Genomic DNA, 17260 nt, shown 5'->3' with positions numbered 1-17260 from the left:
GGCAGAGGGGAGGAGTGTCGGCATGAGGCAATGTCTCAGTGATAAGACTAGTACACAAAGAGCCGCAACACTAGTACATGTCATAAGAGAGGCAGAAACTAAACATTACAGGGTTCAAATGAGGGAGAAAGCACACTAACTGCAGGAATCTGAAGACAGAACGGAATGTGTGGTGGGATGTTAGTTACAGAAGTTACTAAGAAAATGTCATATTCTGAGAAGAGCTAGAACAGGCAGTCTGAAGCCAAAGAGGGAGCAGTGGCATTGGGGTTAGGGATTTAGGTAGGGGCTGTAGGACATCACGCATGCCCATGCTGAGTTTGTGAGTGATTCAGTCCACCATGTGGAACACTGACAGGGCTTGGTGAAAAGTGAGCAATAGGATCAGAGCTGCACTTGAGGAATATCAGTCTAACCACAATGTGTGAGAAAGGTATGTTGCAGAGGTCTGGCCAAGAGGCAGTGAGGACACAAACCGAGGTGGCAGCAGGTGTGGAAAGGGGAGGAGTGAAATAAACACTGCAGAGAAAGAACATGTGGGATGTGGCAAATGCTTAAATGTAGGGCGAGAACGAGAGGAGCAAAGGATGCCTGATCCTGCATGAATGAGAGTTTGTAGCACTATCAGGCAAAGAGAAGCCAGGTGACCTGATGTGCTGACGGTGATTCTGGGCACCCCCGTGCAAGTGTGCTAGTGGCTGATAAAACCCTGGTCTGTGATTCAGAAGAGGAAACACACTAGGGATTTGGCAATCAGCCAAAATTAGGCAAGGCTGAACTCAATGGAATGGAAGCGATCACAAGGACAAATTAAAAGTTAAAAAAAAAAAAAAATGATCCAAGGGCCAAATAGTGAAGTTCAATGTATGTAACTGAGGAGGGAAAGTCAAGGTTTAGAGACAACGTCCCAAAAACAAGGAAGAAGAGTTCACATAGGAAAATGTGATCCCTAAGACTAAATCCTACAAAGGCATCCAGACAGGAGAGACTGAGTCAAGGCGAGATAATTTGGGGCTTCGCCCATGATGGAATCATCACGCAGATTCCAGTCCAGTAGTGAGGACAGTAAGAACGTCTTAAGGAGTTCAAAAATATCAGAGAGGAAGTAGCAATGGCTGCTGCAGATCACTCTCTAAAGAGAGCTTGATGGAGGAAATGGGAAATGGAAGTGTTTTTCTTTTTTGTTCTTAAACATAGTGGAGGCAAGGGAATTAGAGAGTTACTAAGTCAGAGTAGATGGCTGAGAACGGCATGTACACATGTACACTTTGTACTCCAGGCATTTCTCAATGTTATCTTTATTATAAAGAGTAAAAGCCACCCAAAGGTTTCAGTTAAGCTGGCTGCACAATAAAGCAATAAAAACCATAGCCACACAATTTCAGTGGGCTATATCAAAGAGAGCTTTTATAAGTTTTAAAGAGTGGAACACTTTAGAAGTTTAATATTATAGGCACTCGTCAGTGGAGGCATCTTAAGAAGCAAACTCTAATCACAGATTAATTGTTATGTTGGCATTCAGAAGTGTAAAGTATTCAACTTTACATGGTTAAAGCCTCTTAGCTGTAATACAGTAACACACTTAGGAGAGTTACATATTAAAAGAAGCAAAAACAAACACTGGAAGTCTTTGTGGAACAAGAATATTAATTGGGGACAGTACTCTACTTTGCATTTCAGTTGTCGGAGAAAAGAATTAAAGCAACCAGTAGACCATATCAGAAAAATAAGCCATATTATTTGTTTAAAGAAAGCCTTTCCTTTCAAAAGATCCAGAATCAAATTGAATATTCACTGCATAAATTCACATGAAAATGTAGAACTAGCAAATCTCATTTTTAGTACTAATGTACTCTGTACAAAAGAGACATAGACCTCTAAAGAACACGAACATTTACATATCCCTAAATGCTTAGAAACCAGGCAATATGCCTAAGAATAATTTAATTCCTCCAAATCTGCCTTGAAATTTTTGTTAGCTTTTCCTGGCAATGTATGTCTTTTAGGGGAAAAAAAAAAATCCTCAACCAGTAGACTGGGTAGATCTTTATGCCAGCTGCTTCCTCACACTTCCTTTATTCCAGCCACCCAGTGGGCCAGTTTGGTGGCATTCCTAATAGAATGGGAAGTATAATGAACAAACTCTCCCCCATCTTCAATCCCCCAGGAACCATCAAGCAAGCCCCTGCTCACAGCTTACCTCTGAAGCTGTTCCTTGACAGGGGGCTCTGTATTAAGAAAAGGCTCCAAGTCTTGTCAAGGTTTTACAAATCTAAAAGCTGTGCTTGACTCTGCCTGATGCTAAATTTGTGCAAAGGGAAATAAAAACCTAAGGAACATGATGACTTTTTAGAGGCTAGACACTAGAGAGGCAATCCCTGTCAGAAGTGACAGAGAACTAGAGGTCTCTACAAACTCTCTCCCTTGCCACCTGTAAGAAGAACCTTACTTTGTGTGTAAGAAGAACCCTGTGCAGAACTCTGGGTCCTCATCTGATAAAAAGAACCACAAATCTTCTATGACTCTAGGATGCTAAATGGAACACACCATTTCTGTCTTCTGAGATCCCAAAGCAAGGCCAGGAAGACGGATACAAACAGGGCATCCATCCATTGATGCAGACATTAATTCAAGGCCAGCCATTAGTCAGTGTCAGTTAAGTGGTCTGAGGGCAACGTTTTTTTAAAAAAAAAAAAAAAAAAAAAAAAAAGGCCGGGCGCGGTGGCTCAAGCCTGTAATCCCAGCACTTTGGGAGGCCGAGATGGGTGGATCACAAGGTCAGGAGATCGAGACCATCCTGGCTAACACGGTGAAACCCCGTCTCTACTAAAAAATACAAAAAAAACTAGCCGGACGATGTGGCGGTGCCTGTAGTCCCAGCTACCCGGGAGGCTGAGGCAGGAGAATGGCATGAACCCAGGAGGCGGAGCTTGCAGTGAGCTGAGATCCGGCCACAGCACTCCAGCCTGGGTGACAGAGCGAAACTCCGTCTCAAAAAAAAAAAAAAAAAAAAAAAGAGCAGACAAGTCATTGGGGTGGGGACAGGACCAAAAGGTGATAAGGTGTAGAGAGCCCTTAGCTAGATAGAGAAGGCAGCCACCCCTACTCTTTTGCACGTTGTACACTTTCTCCTGACTGCCATGTCCATTTTGATGTCTGTCATTCTTGAGGATTGAATGGGTTAATACACATAAAGCTCCAGTTAAGCATTGGGTGATGATGATGATGATTGAGTTTGTACACATATAGCTCCCAATTAGTATTAGATGATATGATGATGCTGACTATATAGATATAGTCATATGTGTGTGTGTGTGTGTGTGTATGTGTGTAGATAACTATATAAAAACAGGTACTATCAGTAGTCTCACTTAACATAGGACAGAGAGTATCTCTGTCATGATAATACTCAGCAATTGTGAAGAGGAACTAGAATTCAGATCCAGGCAGTCTGACTCCGTAAGTCCCATTTTTAACACCTCTAGCATCTACTGCCTGAACTCAACTTGCTTTGGTGTCAATGATGCAGATTCCTGGCCTACACAGGCTGATCACTCCAATTAACCTTAACTGTCTGTGTGCCTCTTCAACTGTCTCAGACAGCGGCTTCACTGATAGTGTATGTGGCTCTTTCACACGACCTGCACACACAAAAAAGCTATTTTAACTCGGCAGCAGTTCCATCAACTCCAAAACCCAGCATCTCAGCCATGCAAATTTTCTTCCAAAGAGACTTCATTAAAATGTGTCCCTGCCAAAGAAGTCCATAAACTAGTGAATAAGAGAATACTGGGCACACCACTTCTGGAAGGCTGCCCACTTCTGGAATCCTGCCTATTTCTGCTCTATGAGCTTAGCTTCTGCCACCTGTATCCTTCTTAGCACCTCTGCCTCCTGCCACTATCCCAGGCCCCTCCACTGAACAATTCCCAACAACTCCGCTCCTACTTGGGGGGATATGGCACTGCCACAAGGACTGTTACATTTAGAGGACTGGGAAGTCCCTCTTTTCTCTCATCCTCAAATTCTTCACAGTACTGCACCCAGCAGCTTGAGGTATTTGGCAATACCTGTGTAACCAATCCCCCGCACCGAGATGGACCTGGAGCCTAAACTATCCAGATCAACAGGATTTTTCCTCAGATTCACTCTATTATACCTCCATTCTCTTTCGCTACATATACCTGCCCACTGAACGATTTTCACCCAGTTGTGACATGATTATTCACATAGCAAAGGTTTTTTATATGTAGATAACATTATCTACAATGTAATATTTTCAAATAACCAAGGCAGTTTTTTGATACAGGCTCCAAGCTAGTGCATGCATAAGTTATTGTAACAAAGGGTATAAAGGAATCCTACGAACAAGTAAACTAACTTACTCTTATACAATATCATATGCAACAGTTCAAAATTTTGTTTAAGGAATTTTTCTCCAGTCTTTCAATCCTTCTAATGACTGCCTGCAATCCCATTAATCAGAAGCATATTTTATGTCCCTGCTAAGATAGAGAGCAATTCTTTCTATTCCCCAAAATAAAATTGTTTCTGATGTTTGACAAGTAGCAATCCAAAGCTACTTAATGTACAACTGCTGTAAAGTAGATTTTGTGTGTAACCCTCTAACCTATAGGCATTTTGGCAAAGAGTCAAACAAAAAAGCCCTCTCTGACTTTGTTGAGTTACTCCACTCCCCCTTTAGAAATGACAAGAATTTGGAAAACGTGATGGAGAGGCAGGAATACAGGATATTTCTAAATCACATTAAATTGATCAAGAATATATCCAAGTCATGTGATTGTATCTCCCAATGAAATTAGCAGTTCGGCATTGGATGGCAGAGCAAAATGGGTCTTCAACCAAGGCAGGAGGGTATGGAAGGATTCCTGGGCCCACAGCCCATATCTCTCTACATTCTGTCTTTTTAACACCAGTGTGCTAGCTCAGAGTCTAGGTCAAGTTCCTCACCTAAATTCATAGTCTTTTAAAAAATCATTATTTAAAAATGTTTTACCTTCCAAATCATGGTGTCCCAGAAATCATGAAAATCAAGCTGAAGAAAATTAAAATATCCTAGTCCATTTTGTGTTGTTATAATGGAATTCCTGAGACTGGATAATTTATAAGCAACAGAAGTATATTTGGTTCTGGAGGCTGGAAAGTCCAAGAGCACAGCACTGGCATCTGGTGAAGGCCTTCATCCTCCCTCCTCTTGCAAGGGCAAGACAGCAAGATAGGGCCAAACTTGAGTTTATAACAAGCCCATTCCCAAGATAACTAAGCTACTCTTGCCATAATGACATTAGTCCATTCATGAGAGCACAGCCTCCTATTAGGCCCCACCTCCCAACACTATTGCATTAGGGATTACATTTCCAACATGTAAATTTTGGAGGACACATTCAACCCATAGCACCTAGAAAACATAATAAATTGCCTTCAATTTGAAATGATGAACTTGGGTGAATTTTATGGTATGTGGATTTTATATCAATTAAAATAAAATGAAAATAATGGGCTCAGATTAACCCCAAATAATAGACATCAAATTCATTTCCAAACCAACCAACTAAACAGAATGTGTTGCATGCTGCCATGCTCAGGGGTGGGTGTGTGGTGTGGGTAAATAGGGTGTATAGGCTGTAATTCTCACCTACAAGCCCTTTTGGTGTTGGGTTTATGGGGCAAGGGAGAGGAGAACCGGTAGCACAAGCCCAGGTAACACAACAAGGAGACAGGGCTCTTCAGAAAGCAGCCAACATGATGGGAAGGCACTGCAGGAGACACAGAGGAATGACCCTGGCCCAGGTGATGGCAACGCTTAGGCACGCAGTAACCATTACGCGGAGGCTGGGAGAAAGGGTGACGTAGCTTCTGGGACCTGAGGGACAGATCCTATCACCCAGAAAAGGCCATGAGGCTGACCATTCCGGTTCTCTGCATCCTCACAACAGAGAGGACCTGAGGGGGCAGGAATGAGAAGACTGAAGGGGATGATTTTAAGTCTCACTTCTTCTGAAAAAAAAAGATGCTATTCTGTAAACTTCTTGGCAAGGTTAGTGTGAACACTGAGCTTCAGATTCAAGCAGCTGCCCCAATCAGTACCTAAATATGTAACCTCAGGAAAGTTACTTAAACCTCTCTGTGGCACAGTTTTATCATCTGTGAGACAGATATAAGCAAACCTACACCTCACAGAGTCACTATGAGGATTGACAAAATGACATATATAAGGCACTTAGCTCCATACTTGATAATAGGAGTTTAGGATAATTAATGCCAACATAGTACTTACTATGTGCCAGGCACAGAGTTCTCAGAGTTGTACATATATCAACTCATTTAATCATTACAACCACTCTAAGTACAACTATTATCTCCATTTTACAGATGAGAAAACAAGCAGATAAAAGTTAAATACTTTGCCTAAAGTTACATAGCTAGTAAACTGCAACTATGATATTACTGTTATTTCTATTAGTATTGAATGTCACCTACTGTCATTTATACAATTCAGATTTAACAGAGGAACAAACATTTGTGAGGAATTTTCTTCTGCATTGCCTCTTAACTCGCAAACAGTTCTAAATGAATCCTGAATCTAACTAAAATAAAACTCCCTGCTTTCTTAAACCCCTTTTGGAGTAAATAGATAAAGGCTAAGTGTGGACTTTGCCCATGTAGCTCTCTCCTTACCTGGGGTAGAGGACGGCTCTGCAGAGGTCAGGACAAAGGAGGCCTGGGAGAGGCGAAGGGATGTGCCCATGTGTGCGCATCTCCGGGATGTAGAGATAAGTAGCTCATGGTACAGCCCTTGATCCTGGGGCAGAACCCCAGGCTGGGACACTGGGACATCCAGGGAGGAAGACAACAGGCAAGGAATGGCTGGCCCAGATGCCTTGGCTTTATTAGCTCACTGCACTCACTGGTGGAGTCTCCTCACACTTTGGCCAGACTCCTGTGACTTCAATACTCTGTTAGATGATCATTAACCTGACAACTATTTTGACTACAGGTGCCTGTGGATATGTATTTGATTTACTTTAAGGAAAACAATGTGAGCAGAATAAAATCTCCAAAAATGTTTCTACAGTAGACTTTTTTTTCTAGTAATGCTATACTACAATCACTCCAGTCTTTCAAATAAACAAACACCTAACACCTAAATAAATGCCAAACAGACAAGTTTATAAGTAATTATATAGTCTACTTTTTCAGCTCATGTGGCCTAATGTACATGAAATGGTCATTAATTGCCACTCTTTTAGGCAAGTAACTCCATACAAGTATTGGCAGAATCATGGCAAGTAATCACATTAGGGTGTATGTAAAGGAGGCATGGGAAAATGCAGTAAATGATATGAATACTTGGAAAATTAATTACAACCTAGGTTTTTGATAAAAAGCTGTGATATAATTTATATTCTGCTTTCTAAAGTAAAAACTAACTTGATAATTCCTTCCACTGATAACTAACTTTCTAGGCTTCCAGTACTTCATTAAAATGCTTCATTCTCTTGCCTTCACTTGCAAACCCTGTGCCCTGCAAGAGGGAGAGCTGGAGAAGCCCATATGAAACATACAATATCATCTGCATTGTGTATGCCTTGACGTGAGAGAATTCTAAAACCCAACACAAACATTATCTCAATTGGCTATATTCTACTTGAGCATGAAAATCATTTTTTCAGCCTGCTCATTCACCATCTCTTTATTCAATAAAACAAGCATTTTGCACCGGCCGGGCGCGGTGGCTCAAGCCTGTAATCCCAGCACTTTGGGAGGCCGAGACGGGCGGATCACGAGGTCAGGAGATCGAGACCATCCTGGCTAACATGGTGAAACCCCGTCTCTACTAAAAAATACAAAAAACTAGCCGGGCGACGTGGCGGGCGCCTGTAGTCCCAGCTGCTTGGGAGGCTGAGGCAGGAGAATGGCGTAAACCCAGGAGGCGGAGCTTGCAGTGAGCTGAGACCCGGCCACTGCACTCCAGCCTGGGCGGGGCAGAGCGAGACTCCGTCTCAAAAAAAAAAAAAAAAAAAAAAAAAACAAGCATTTTGCAAATCACAAAATGCAAACACAATAAAAGCTGAACTAGAATTGTTCCTATTTTAATGATCATGTGAACAGTCTTTCAGACTGGATGCCTTTTTACAATACTCCCCTGAATGACCTAAGAGAAAAAAGGAAATTTCAATCAACATATCAACCTAAAAATTACATGACATTCATGGAAAAATGTAAAGAAACGGCCAACACTTTTAATGGTACAAAATTTTGGTTAGTTTGAGTAGGTTTGCATTTACAATTCAAAGTCCTTCAAAAATCATTTTAGGTGAAACTGATATTACCAGAAGATAAACGCATATCACCATCATCACTATCGATAATCAAAATATGTATTCCTATGACTTATTGTTCCACTTCTGTTTCCCAAAACCAACTTTATTCTGTGAGGATTTCCTGCGCTTAGTACATTTAAACTCAAGAAATCGCTAAAGAAAAAACATTTAATACGTGGGAAATAAAATGCTTTTTACACTGACTATACAGCATCATGGATACGAAAAGACTTACTGATATCATTTTTAAAAAGCAGATTTAAAAAAGCAGATAAAACATCAGATAGTAGTGTGTACACTGCAGAGTTCTGTTATGCAACTAAGAACAGGTCCCAAGTCAAGATGAAAGTTAAAAGTAAATGCACATTACACTTTGCAAGCCAGTATCAGATACATTGAACTTTCTTCCAATCATAAAAATCTATATACACTTCTCTGGAAAAAGCAGTATGACCTGCATATAAAAGCTGAAGAGGCAAGCAGTGACATTGCCCAGCAGTTCTGCAAGGCAGGGAGCCTCCTCCACTGGCCTTTCCAACTTAAACCTTTACTCTGAACCAATATTTCTTCCCAAACTTTAGCCGCGCGCGCGCGCGCACACACACCACATTACTCTTATTTTCTTTATACTGGTCAGAAACATTTGCTTCCCAAAGTTTACTCAACTTTTGCACCTAAGAAAACTATTATCTGCTTGCTTCTAAACTGTTTTTCAAGAACAGTGTAATCTGTCAAAAAGTTATAGCTAGTGAGTTGTTTTTTCTTCCTTTTTCAATGTTAAAAGATACCTGTGGCCTTCTCCTGTGCAGAAGTCACCAAATACCTAGTAATTCAAACTGTGGTGATCTAATACTTTACTAGCCCGCTTAAGAAATTAACCTATCTGCCTATTCCAACCCTTCCTACCTAATATCTAACCATCTTTAAGGTTGCCAAAACGTAACAGAACTAATGAAGTATTAAAATATAACTCTACATCAAGCCTTGACCAATAAGCTCTGTGACTATCCCGCCTGATTACTAAAACTTGAGCCTCATCACACCAAAATGACAATCTTATGTTGCATTCAAAACCCGGAACTGCTTTATCCACTGGTATTTCGCACTGGCTGACAAAGAGGAAAAGAACAGGAAAAAAAAAAAAAAACCCTAAAATGATGAAGCCCCCAAATAAAGAGCAGACTCACACTCGGACACCAACAGCGCTGTAGCTCAAGGGATTAACGGTGGAAGTGAGACCTTTCCGGTATTAATAGCGCCCCGGGAAACAGAAGAATTCCCCCAAATCCAGTTGACACACATTCTGCATTCAACATGTAACAGCCATTCTGCGTATACCCTTGCAGTTCAGGCTCCAATTCTGGTTCCCAAAGTGTATTTCTGCACAGGAGTGCCTGGCCACAGGTTTTCTGTTCTCTTTGTCTTGTGATCTGAGGGGCAATTTCTGAGCTTAGGTTAGAGCTGTGGTTAGAGTTCACTAGTGTTAGAGCTGTGGTTTCCAGAGAATTGCCCACGATATTTTAGCTCCGGGTTGCACGCTCCCTGGCTTTCCCCAGCCGGCTCCATATTGCTGGGCAGGTCCCTCCCGTCTCGCCCCATGTTCCAAAAAGCTGGATTTCCGGGCTGTTCCAGGACCCCACTAAATATACCTCCAACAACCTGCCCAAGCTTGGCTGGCACTAGACGCCGAGTTAGGGCCCCAGCGACCAACCGCCCCGAGGCGCACTTCCCCCATCCCGGAAGAGGAGGGCGGCAAACTTCGGAAGGCGGGGGTTAGGGGACGAGCTCTGCGGACCACCGCCGCCTCTCCCGCCCCGGGAAGGGCCCGGGCAGCGACCCTGGCTGCAGCTGGAGGACCACGGGCGAAGGGAGCGCTCCTTCCCGCAACACGAAAGCAGCGGCCAGGGCGCTCTCCTCCGGTGAGGGGCCGCGGAAAACTGCAGCAAGGCTACAGCGGGGACCCTCGGAAGTGTGCGATGATGGAGGGTGGGGAGAAGCCCAAGCTCGCCGGCAACTCCGGGGGCAAATGCGACCGGCGGCGTGCAGGACCAGCTCACAGGAGGACAGGGGAAACGGGAGCCAGGATGGCCGGGATCTCGCAGGACGCCGGCAGCGAGAAGGGGGAGTGCTGTCCGGTGGCCAGGAGATGCCGGAGGCGGGGAGGGCCGGTGGCCGGCCCGCTTCCCCGCGGCGGGGCTCTGCAGAAGGAGAAGCGGCTGCCAGTGACAGGAAGAGAGCCGCGGCAGCCGCGCACACATGCACCGCCTCCCCCGCCCGAGCACACACACCCGGGGCCACCGCTGCCTACCTCCCCCGCCCGCCGGCTTCCTTCCTCTGCGGGGCCCGCGCTGCAGCGGCGGCCTCCTGCCCGCTCGGTTCCGACGCGCCTCCAGCCCAGCTGCGACCCGCCGGCCGTGCCCGATCTGTGCTCGCCGTCTCCGACCGCTAGCCTGCCGCCGCCGCCGCGGCCGCTGCTTCCTCCAACTCCGCTCCAGCTGCTAGCGACTCCTCTCCGTGCGCCGGCAGCTCCAGCGCCCGGCGCCGGCCCCGCCTCCGGCCCGGCCCCGCGCGCCCCGCCCCCGAGCCCACACCAACCAGAGCCCGCGGCTCCGCCCCTTTCCGCCCGCACAGCTCTGGCCTCCCAGCCGGCGGCCGGCTGTGGGGGAGCGAGCTCCGGCCTGGCGGACCTTTCCTGCCACCGCCCTCGCCTTCCGCCCCCAGCCACGGGGATGCCCCGGACAGCGGTGCTGCGCGCTGCCTCTGCTGCGGAGTGCTCTGGCTCTGCGCGTCCCGGGTCGGCCCGGCTGCTGGGCGTCTCCCAGCGCAGAGGCGGAGGGGTTCGGGGAGGTCGAAGACAAGTTCAGACCTCCCCGGAGGCTGGCTGCGTCTCTAATCCGAGTGTCTTGCAGCCAACCCCAGGCTTTTTCGAGCCCCTAGCGCCCCAGCAGAGTGGCTGGGGTGGGGAGAACTCGGATTCCGGAGCTCGCCAAAGCGGGGAGGCCTTGCAATTCCTGGCCTCGCCAGCACAGCCTCCCCAGTGGGCGGAAAACCCGCGCCACCCGCTTGGCCCTCCGCGGGTGAAGGAGGGGTGAAAGGGTGAACCGGAGGGACGGGCGCCCGCAGCCTGCCGCTGGCTAACTCCGGCAGCCTGGCACCGCCACCTCCGGGAGCCAGGCGGACCCACGAGAAGGGAAGAGAGTTTTCTGAGGGTGTATGCTGATGCCTTCCAGTCCTGAGATGACAGAGCAAATGGAGGTCACTTAGGCAGACCACGGGCCCCTCGGCGTTCGCGGGGTCGGTGGCGGCGGGCAGGAGGGGTTCGGGGGGAAGCTCAGGTGAATTACATTGTCTCTTAAAGGTGTTAGTTTTGAAATGCAGATTCTTCAAGTAATAATTACCTAAGTTGCTCCAGAAAAAAATTGTTGGTTCAAACCTTCCACTGATGGTAAGATGGAATGCCAGCACCCCGTGTGTGCCACTCTTTCATATTAAAACATGTGAGAATCTGCTTCCTGAAAGCTCTTTCCAGATTCTCCTTTCTGCAACTTAAAGCCCTGCACCTGCCCACGCTGCGTGCCTAAAGCCCTTTTATCGTTCCCTCCCAGTTTCCTTGCAAGAAAACTCTTAAAACAAACAAAACCTAAGCACTTGGCCTCTGTAAAACGTTGAATTTGGTGGTTTATTCCCGTAGGCGTTGGAAGTAGAGGGAAGAACGTCCTAAAATTCATCGATTATCCTTAAAAAATATAATTTTTAAAGGTGACTCACCTAACAGAAAAGTAAGCTCCACTTTAGGCTATTCAGACACTGGTGTTTCTATTATTCCAAGTTGTCTCTTGAAGAGGTGACACGAAAACAGGCAGCTACCCACATCAGGTTTAAGAATACACTTTATCTAAAAGCAAATATGAAATTTACCAAGGTACCTCCTTCACAACTACTGTGTGAAATAAAGGACCTCATGCATTCTCTGTCTGTAAATGAAAGATGTAACTTGCCTTGCAGTAGAATTGCTTTGATCCAATCCAATAAGCTGAGATGAAACTGCTGTGACCTTCACAGTATTTCCTTTAGGTTCCACTCTGAACAAACTCTAAGAGTGAAAACCTTGCTAGTTATCTCCTTCTTTTGGAGATAGCTGGAAAGAGCCTTATGCACTATTACAGTGGGGTTCTGTTCACCCCCAAACCTAAAATCAATAAAATTCCCAAATGCACCTCCTCATTTAGACATTCTTTAGTAATTTATTTCCAGCGTACGTTGTATTTCCTTTACAGTTTTTCATCATATTTGAACATATAAGTCTGAAGAGTGTCCCAAGGGAAGAAAATAAGGCTCTCTTTTCATATACTGAATAAATTCACTATTTCATTTGTTTTAAACTGATGATATTCCCCGCATATCACTAGTATTAGCATTTTTATTTTCACCTTCAATCGATTTCTATGAAACAGAAGCAAAGGCAACAAAACAGCAATATTCAAACTTTTTAAAAATAATCTTTTTATTTAAAAATATCTAGTCTAGAATCCCCAAATACAACTGCTATAAGTTAAGAAGTCATGTAACAAGGCCAAGAGGCCCATTGCACCACCTCCCTTCCTTCTGTCTAGAACCTCTGGATCCTTGGACTAGAAACATCTGCATCTCCTGAAAATTTGTTGGAAATTCAAATTGTCCTCACTGAATCAAGAATGCTGAGGGTGGAGCCTAGCGATCTGTGTTTTAATAAGCTCTCCAAGTGATCTGATGCATGCTATGGTTTCAGAACTATTACTCTAGGACTTCTGGAAACACTGATTGAAAACCTCTGCAATAAAATACTCACATAAGTACCCAAACACCACAGTTCAATCAGTGATGGCCAAACGGTTGGCAGGTAGTGACACCAGCAAGGAACTGGAAATAACAGAAGATGTACAACTTGTAACAGAAGGGGTGATACAGGGGTGTCACAGGGCATAAAGGTGAAGGTCTTTTGGAAGTCAGCCGTAGGAAGTCAAGGACCCCCAAATATCAAGAAAGGCTTTGAGTGGCCACAGGCTGAGAAAGAATTCTCCCCAAAGTATGGTAGGATACTCTCATTTGGCATCATCATTCCCGCTACATCAATATTGTGAGTGCTAGAATTAGCTTTCATTAGACTTGAAACCTAAGAATGTATCTTAGGGTTCAAAACCAACATGAAATACAAATGGCTTAGACCCTTCTCAAGTGAGGCCCATAGACCAGCAGTTTTGGAACCATGTAAGAGCTTGTTGGAAAGGCAGAATCCCAGGCCCTATCCCAGGCATACTTAATCACAATCTGCATTTTAACAAGATTTTCAGGTGATTCCTATGCTAGTTAAACTTCGAGAAGCTCTGTCTTAGACAGGGGTTCTCAATTTTCTCTACACATTGCAAATACCTGAGGAGCCTATAAAAATCTCAATACCTGGTCTGTACCCCAGATGGATTACATCAAAATCTCCGGGGTGAAATGCAGGCATTAGTAACTTTTAAAGCTCCTCACATTATTCCAGTGTGAAGCCAGGTTTTAGGAACCACTGCCTTGGAGGAGCCATTTAAGAAAGGTGCCATTAGGAAAGCCCTCTGGGTACAGTAGAGTACAAATGGCTGGTCTTAAAGAGAGCAGCTGAACTAGAGTTTAGCTAATTGTTAACACACAGGAATGTGAACCCAAATTTTCCAATTTTCCTAGAGAAGCTGGAAATTCAGATTTTTATGAGCAATTTTCCAATTATTGAATGCTGGCAATGAATTCAACATTTTTTGAAATATGGGTTAGGCCACATTCGTGTGATTTTTTGAAATGTGGGTTAGGTTAGTGTGATGTTATGATGCTACACATCACAAAATAAAGTGGCCAAAAAAAAGAAAAGTCACCCAAGAAGAGTACTGGATTGTTGGAATGTCAGCCTGATGATCTAAAGAGTCAAGTATTTTAAATGTTCTGTTCTCTAACAGAACCAAACACTGTAGGCATTCAATGACTGGGAACTGGTAATGGGTGAGATATCAATGCTTGCAACCCTGGGGCAAAACACTGTGCTCTTCTGTGCAATATTTTTATTTTCTCTTTCTCCTGCCTGCTAACTGATGTGTTGGGGGGTGGGAAAGTGGAATGAATCTTTGCATTACTTAGCTTAAAATCTACACCTAAATCAGCTTGGGCTGCGGCTTCAGAGGGTGCAAGCCCCAAGCCATGGCAACTTCCACATGGTTGGGACTGTGGGTGCACAGAGGTCAAGAACTGAGGTTTGGAAATCTCTGCCCAGATTTCAGAGGATGTAAGAAAATACCTGGATGTCAAGGCAGAAGTTTGCTGCAGAGGTGGAGCCATGATGAAGAACCTCTGCTAAGGCAGTGCAGAAGGGAAATGTGGGGTTGGAGCCCTCACACAGAGTTCCTACTGGGGGACCACCTAGTGGAGCTGGGAGAAGAGGACCATCGTCCTCCGGACCCCAAAATGTAGATCCACTGACAGCTTGCACCGTGCCACTGGAAAAGCCACAGACACTCAATGCCAGCCTGTGAAATCAGCCGGGAGGGAGGCTGTACCCTGCAAAGTCACAAGGGTGGAGCTACCCAAGACCATGGGAGCCCACCTCTTGTATCAGCGTGACCTGTATGTGAGACATGGAGTCAAAGGAGATCATTTTGGAGCTTTAAGATTTGACTGCCCTGGTGAATTTCAGCCTTGCATGGGGCCTTTAGCTCCTTTGCTTTGACCAATTTCTCCCATTTGGTATGGGTGTATTTATCCAATGCCTGTACTTCCATTGTAATCTAGGAAGTAACTCACTTACTTGCAATTTTACAGGCTTATAGGCAGAAGGGACTTGCCTTCTCTCAGATTAGTCTTTGGACTGTGGACTTTTCAGCTAATACTGAAAAGAGTTAAGACTTTGGGGGACTGTTGGAAAGGCGCTGTTGGTTTTGAAATGTGAGGACATAAGATTTGGGAAGGGCCAGGGGTGAAATGATATGGTTTGACTGTGTCCCCACCCAAATCTCATCTTGAATTATAGCTCCCATAATTCCCACATGTTGTGGGAGGGACCTGGTGGGAAATAATTGCATCATGGTGGTGGTTTCCCCCATATTGTCCTCATGGCAGTGAATAAGTCTCACAAGATTTGATGGTTTTATAAGGGGTTTCCCCTTTCACTTGGCTCTCTTTCTCCCTTTACCTGCCACCATGTGCCTTTCACCTTCTGCCATGATTGCGAGGCCTCCCCAACCATGTGGAATTCTGAGACCATTAAACCTCTTTTCCTTTATAAATCACCCAGTGTCGGGTACATCTTTATTAGCAGCATTAAAATGGACTAATATACTACCAGAGTAAGAATTCAGAAGGCCAATAGTACTGTAATTCCCATTCTGTTGTTTCTGAGCTTTTACAAGCTGTTATTCATGTTGAAGCATTAGAAGGAGAGGAAACTTTAATGTATCCCAGAGAGCAAATCAGGTAATAATCACCTATACTCAAAGGTCTCTGATAACAATGCATACTCTAGGGATTCTTGTCTCTTTTAGTTCTTCAGTCCTCATACTTGAGGAATAAGACTCTGAAAATAGTCAATCAGTATGGAATGGAAGTAAATGAGCCACCTGAGTTACAGTTTCAGTTCAATGTTGCTCAATATCTGATCCCAAAATCACCTGCAAAGAAAAAAAAACTCGCCTTAAAAAAATTAAAATACAATTATCCCAGTTGAGTTGGGCAGATTTCTGTGCTATTTTCTTGAAAGCAAGAGCGAATTTTTATTTTTGTATGAGTCCAGCAGCTAACAGACTTCCTGGTACATCATGGGCACTCAGTGAGGGAGAAAGGTCTGAAGGGTGAAAGGAAACTTGACACCAGTTTCTTACATTTGTGGCAGTGGAAACAATAGAATGCAAATGCTGTCTAGATTATCCTTCTGAGGGTCTGGTAAGTCAGAACCAGATCTGGAAACAGATCAACAGGACCACCCGTTATGGCAATCTGCAAGTGGTGCTGAAACATCTGTGGGCATGAAACAACTGGAGAACCAGTTGAACCTTATATCCTACCATATAAAAAATTAACTTAAAATGGATCATAAACCTAAATTTAAGAGCTAACACAATACTTCAAAAAACTTAAAAAAAAAAAAAAAGGTTTGGAAAAGATTTCTTAAATATCAGGACCAAAAAAACTTGAACTTAAGAAAAAAACAAAATCAGTGAATTGACCTTTCATTAAAATTGAAAATTTTGATCTTCAAAAGACAATGACAATGAAAAGCCCTATCTTGGGAGAAAATATTTTCTTTTTTTGAGACAGAGTTTCATTCTGTCACCCAGGCTGGAATGCAGTGGCACAATTTTGGTTCACTGCAACCTCTGCCTGCCAAGTTCAAGCATTCTTCCTGCCTCAGCCTCTCAAGTAACTGGGACTACAGGCATGTACCACCATGCCTGGCTAATTTTTGTATTTTTAGTAGAGACAAGGTTTCACCATGTTGGCCAGGCTGGTATCAAACTCTTGACCTCATGATCTGCCTGCTTCAGCCTCCCAAAGTGCTGTGATTACAGGCTTGAGCTACTGTGCCTGGCGGGAGAAAATACCTTCAAAATACATATGCAACAAAGAACTTGTATTTATAATACATAAGGAACTCTTACAACTTAATTAAAAAAAAAAAACTACAACTTTTTTAAATGGGCAAAAGACTTGAACAACACTTTACGAAAGAAGATAGATGGCGCTGGGTATGGTGGCTCATGTCTATAATCCCAGCACTTTGGGAACACAAGGTGGGCAGATTGCTTGAGCCTGGGAGTTTAGGACCAGCCTGGCCAACATGGCAAAACCCTGTGTCTACAAAAAGTACAACAATTAGCTGGGAGTGGTGGCATGTGGCTGTGGTCCCCGCTACTTAG

The 17260-nt window shown here is 44.3% G+C and overlaps 1 protein-coding gene across 1 annotated transcript in view; it reads right to left on the bottom strand.

Moving 5' to 3' along the window:
• The window catches only part of PIK3R1 (phosphoinositide-3-kinase regulatory subunit 1), an 84431-nt gene extending 73642 nt beyond the window's left edge, over nucleotides 1-10789 (bottom strand). Inside the window, exon 1 of the mRNA XM_033179750.1 lies at nucleotides 10654-10789. The gene's annotated coding sequence lies outside the window, so the exon portion shown is untranslated. The remainder of the gene's footprint in view (nucleotides 1-10653) is intronic.
• Between the last annotated feature and the right edge of the window lie 6471 nt (nucleotides 10790-17260).

This window comes from Trachypithecus francoisi, unplaced genomic scaffold (assembly GCF_009764315.1).
Source record: "Trachypithecus francoisi isolate TF-2019V2 unplaced genomic scaffold, Tfra_2.0 Lachesis_group2, whole genome shotgun sequence".
NCBI classification, from domain to species: Eukaryota; Metazoa; Chordata; class Mammalia; order Primates; family Cercopithecidae; genus Trachypithecus; species Trachypithecus francoisi.
This window is presented reverse-complemented; position numbering and strand designations above follow the sequence as displayed.